Raw genomic sequence first — 6,000 nt, forward strand, 5'->3', positions numbered from 1 at the left:
GAATTTGAACATTGGAAAGTATACGCCTGTTGGTTCTTCTCTGTTGCATCCTTTGCATTTCCTTTGCATAAAACTGTTTAGCACTGTCATCCCCTGATTTACTAGCCGAAGTGGGAAGTGGGATGGAGAAGGGAAAGGATGTTGGGAAACTGACCACAAAGGAAACAGTTTTATGTTCTAAGTATTTTTCAATTTTCTGGAAATAGTATTTAAGATTACTTATACAGACTTCCATTCAGAAACAAAAATAGAAGTAAATGGAAATAGAAATAAATGGAAATAGAAATAAAGGATAAAGGATAAAGGATAAAGGATAAAGGATAAAGGATAAAGGATAGAGGATAAAGGATAAAGGATAGAGGAGAGGAGAGGAGAGGAGAGGAGAGGAGAGGAGAGGAGAGGAGAGGAGAGGAGAGGAGAGGAGAGGAGAGGAGAGGAGAGGAGAGGAGAGGAGAGGGGAGAGGCATTCAAGAACCTTCACATCCTTCTTAAATTGTGGGTCCCAGAACCACACACAGTGCTCAAGGTGAGGCCACACTAAGGCCGAATCCAGGGGACAGTCCCGTCTTCCGAGCTCTGGCTGTGCTGTGTTTGATGCCCCCAGGATGGGGTTTGCCTCTGGGCTGCCAGGGCACACACTGCTGACTCACACTGAGCTGCTGTCAGCCAGCACCCCAGGGCCCGCTCTGCAGGGCTGCTCCCCAGACACTGCTCTTCCGGTTCATACTTGTGCCCCGTGCTACTCAATCTCAGTGCAGAATCTGGCATTTGTTCTTGTTAAATTCCATGCCAATAATGATTGCCTAATGCTTCAGTTTATCTAGATGCCTCTGCAAGGTCTTTTGTTCCTCGAGACAGTTCACAGCATCTCCCAGTTCGGTGTCATCATTACTAATGGTGCATTTAACTCCTTCATCCAGTTTTAATAAATATATTGAACAGAACTGGCCCTGGAAATGAGCCCTGAGGAACTCTCTTGGTGAACAGTCACCAGCCAGATGGAACTTCACCCGCTACAACCCATTGAGCTCTGCCCTTCAGCCAGTTCTTCACCCAGTGCACCATGTACCTGCTCGTCTCACGGATGGACAACTTGTTCAGAAGGGTTCTATGAGGAACAGTATAAAAAAACCTTACTAAAATCCAGAACATCTACAAGGTGAGTGACCTTATCATAGAAGAATACCAAATCAGTTAAACAGGACTTTCTCTTTGTGAGCCCATGCTGACGGTGCCTGACGATTGCTGAGTCTTCCCTCACACCCTTCTTATAAACTGGACTAGTATCAGCTAGCTTCCAGTCAGTGCAAACCTCCGCAAACTCCCAAGACCTTTGGTACATGATTAAGAGGGGTCCTGCTATAGCATCTTCTAACTCCTTCAATACCCTGAGATATATCCCACCAGTCCCCATGGACTTGTGAACATCCAGCAGATACAGCTGGTCCCTTACCATTTCATTGTCTACAAAGAGAATGTCACTGTTTCCACACTTGCGCTGACTCCAGAGACCACCAGCACAAGGTCTATGTGTATTACTAAAGACTGAAGAAAAAAAGCATTGAATGCCTCCACTTTTTCTTCATTCTTATTAGTCAGGTGACCATCTTCAATAAGTGTCAGTCTGATGTTTTCTTTAGTTCTTCTCTTGTTATTAATATACTTAAAAAGCCTTTCTTATTGTCTGACACAACACTGGCGAGTTTCAAATCTGAGCTTTGACATTTTGTGTCTTCTTGCTGCATATACACAGCACAGCTCTGTAATCTTCCTGCAAATCCTGACCTTGCTTCCAGAGGTCATACTAGGTCATACTATTTCTTTTTCCTCTTGAGCTCCACAGGGTGTTCCCTGTTCAACCAAGCTAGACTTGTGCTCTGCTTGCTTGATGTATGACATAACTGAAAACACACCATCTTTCAAAACAGACATGATTAAATATTGGTCCCCAAAACTGTTAAAAACAAAATGATGTTTTGTCACAAAATCAAATAAAGTTAAGTTTTGTCATAGTAACAGTCATGTAGAAGTTTATTTTACTTGGTTTGCAAATGTAGCTATATAGCTTTCTGATAAAATTACATCTTTCTTTTGGGTCTTAATCACATTGACTTTTCTTGAAAATTCAAGAGTCAAACCCCATAACTATATACATATTTGAAAATATTAATTAATTGAGGAAATGAGTTGGGAATTAACAATTTCTTTTATCTCAAGGATTTTAGAATCATATTCCTGTGTTGAACAGTCCCAAAATACCATTTTATTACAAAGCTGAAGAGGAAGCTTTCTTATGAATTATGGTAGAACAAAGAAGCCAGTGGTTCCTACAGCTGGAGAATCACAGTGTCAGATCCCACCACCCCTTTTATTAATTAACGCTGCCTGTTGCAAATGTATCCAGGCCACCTTACATTCCTTATTTCTCCCATCTGGAAACTGAAGTACAACAAAACAGAAGTTGCTTTACTGGTAAAAAAAATTCTTCTATTTCTGCCATAATGATTCATAAGCAAAAATATTCAGTCTTACTTCATTAGCCAGACAAAATGTAATTACTTTACATCAGTTGTCTAACAACGAACAAACCAACTTCATATGTTTAGCAATAAAAAGCAGCACTATGCTTCAAGAAACAAACATGGGTTGGTATCAAAAGGCTCACTAACCCAAAAAGAGTCTTTACAATATTAATAGCATTGAAATAAGTAACAAAGTCAATATCATACTCCCATGAATAAACCATTTCAGATAAGTAGAATTTAAAAATCAAACCTTTGAAGGTGGTGGTGGTGGTGGTGGTGGTTCACTGTTGATGAAAACTTTAATAGATTGTCATCAACTTAATTTTAAATAGCGTTCAGATTAATGGAGTAAGATGTGCTATGCAAATGTGTTCCTCATTTCCAGCTATGTTTGATGGCTTTAATAAGTAACTGCTTAAGATCACAACTGATTTAGCACTTAAGCTGCAGTGCTAGGATGTTTTTTGCTTTGCAGAAAGGTCAGTGGGAAGAATTCCACATTTCCAGACATGATGGCCTTGTGCCTTTGAATTCAATGCGAATTTGGCTTCAAGAGTGGAAGGATCTGAACTGAGATGTTGGCAGTATGCACCTGAATAGGAGAAGATAAAATGTTTTAACTGGGGGCAACTGCAGAGCTATTTGCAGAAGCAACATTATCCCAGCAACACATAACTTACTTCCTCTCAGGGAGAAAAAAGATCGTTTAATGGTGGATCATTCAGCATTGCATGAAATGAGCTTCTAAATTGTAAAGACAAACATGATTTCTACACTGGGATCTCAGCTTCAGCCTCTATTCGCTATGTTGGAGATGGCAAACAAGGTAGTAAAGGCTGCAGCTCTTTGCCCATTATGGTCTTCTTCCTGACAGATTAATAGTCACTTGTCCTAGTAACTGGCTTGATGGTCCTTCTCTGCTGATGGGTAATCAAGCTATTGCCAGGGTCACACTGGCTTCAAACACTCGTAGGTGATGTAAAAAGAGATTTCTTTTTGTAGAAATAAACTACAAGTTTCATGCAAATCAGACAAGTAGTTATTCTTTTTCCAGTATATGAAGAATAAAACTCTCCTTCTCTCTCTTCGTTAACACCTTATGGATTTTTATTTTTTTTTATATCCTGTGAAGATTTCTCAGATTTTATCCATGGACAATAATTTTTTTCCTTCTTTTTATGTTTCTCTGGTAGCTGTGATTGTGCTCACTGCTGTACATCAGAAAACACAGCTGTCCCTACTCATGAGTGTTTGCTATAGGAAGTGAGATGCAGCAAATGGAAAAAGACAGATTGATGGAACAAAGAACACTTTGACATCACCAGTCAACCTGATGGTAGGCTCAGATCACCAGAATTCTAGCAACTGTTGTCAAGCTTTTTGTAGGCACTGCAGCAGAGGAGAATTTTAAAAGCATGTTTTGAAGGAAGAAGATAAGTTTACTTTGCTGTTATTTTTGGAAATGTGCTAGTTTACAGAGGACAGACACAATTTAACTGTATAGGCAATCAAGGTCAGCACCAAGAATATTCACTTCTGTCTGAGTGTCATGCACAAGTTTATGCAGCCATACATCTTATCTTACATTAGTCAAATGAAATTCACAATCCATATCTTAGAAAAGACTACATGAGTGTAAGTTATCTTCTCTCTCGCTCTTCAAGGAAAAATCCCTTACTGATATATTTTTAAAAGTCTTGGTAGCAAAAGAAAATGTCAAATTTGTCATTCCCTTTTCAGCATGGTAAGAATGCATTATTTCAAGAACAGTCAAAAATGTACATATCTGCCCATTTTACAGGAGGCGATGTGAGAATAAAGAGGTCATGCAGCATACTCAGCCTGGGGAAAAATTAGTAACTTGCACTATGTGAGCTCATCATGTCTCTGGGATGGTAGAATTTCAGAGCTAGAGTTATCAGGTGGTTCAGGCATTAAGGTTTTTGGATAAAGAGGCATGGGTGTTTCCTCCTCATATAAATCTGGACTTCAAAAGCTGATGAATAAAGATTATCTCCTCCTAACCCAAGGAACCAAGAAGAGAGAAACTGAAGTCTGTGCGCTATAAGCCTGTCTAGATAGTTACCTTGGAGAGGACTGCCCAACCTGCTGCATGTTCACTGATGTGTTTTACTTCTGCTGTAGTGCAATTTCTTTGTTGCATTGCAGCATCAACACTTAATGTCACAGGTTTTCACCTTTTCTTTTTTTAACTTTTTTTTTTCTTTTTTACAGTGAAAATGGCAATGTATAAAAATAGCAACAGAAACTGAAAGCTATCCTGTGGTTCATATAATATATTTGTACAAGGCTGTGGGAGGAACTCAGCTCAGTGTTCATTCTTGGCATTCATTTCTCCCGAGTCTGTGGAAAACAGTTGCTCACACCCCAGGGTAAACCACCTATGAAGTGAGACAAGGAGCTAGGCTCATGGCCTGTCATGTCCCAGTCAGTATGCTTGTCTGTAACAAGATTAAAATATATGTTGTGCCTCTGCAGCAGAAGGCTAGAGGCAGGATGTCATTTGGTAAACCAGGCCACCTATGATCCTTTCCCAATTATTATGACTCCTAATCTTTTCTGCTATGGGTTTCTTCTTTTGTTGTGAATTATCTTCTCTAAAATATTACAGAAATTTTGTGCAAAAAGTATTTACTAAAACATAGATATTATGGAAAATTGCTCAGGTAGTGCTAACAATGAACTAAAAGGGTCTGTACTTTCAACAGTGACTAGGAAATTTCTATATAACAATTTTTAAGTCTCCAGGCTTGAAAACCAGCATACTTTGTGGATGCTGAATTGCATAGCATTAACATTCCACATTCCTAAACCTGAACCAGCTAATCTTGCTTTTGAAATATGCAGGCTGTGGTACTTATGTAAATAACTGCACATATTTTATCATTGCATATTTAAGTATTTAGTCTGATACTTGTAATTGTAAATGCACATGCATACATACAGAAACAGAGAAAGAAAGAGATACATACCTACCATGACAGATGCCATTCTGTACCCCCAGAGTTATTGTGATTTTGTAAAGAAGAAAGGAAAATATCAGAAAAAATAAATATATAGTCCTTTTTCTGGTGGCTTATAGGCAATGGACAATACTAGAATTCTTTTACCCAATTTGCTTTCTCCACAAATTCCAAATCTGTGTCAGCTTTGATGTATTTTGTACTTGGCTAGTCTCATGTGGTTTCTTTTTAGGTAGACCTTTAATATGCTTTTGCAATCTGTTATCCTGCAATTACTAATGCCTTCTTATTTTATAAGGCAGCTGTTTTAATTCTGGATATCAGATGCCACAGGCAGAACTTTAATACATATCCTCAACTCCTAGGTCTCGCAGTCACCTCCATCTAAATGTAGAAAAGCAGCTTGAAAATCTTGTATGTATTCATGGGTTTTCTTTCTTCCAGAACTCTAATCTGCATTACCAGGGGAAAGAGAGATGTGACTTTGGCAG

Source organism: Streptopelia decaocto (assembly GCF_964273445.1).
Source record: "Streptopelia decaocto genome assembly, chromosome: Z".
In the NCBI taxonomy this organism is placed as follows: domain Eukaryota; kingdom Metazoa; phylum Chordata; class Aves; order Columbiformes; family Columbidae; genus Streptopelia; species Streptopelia decaocto.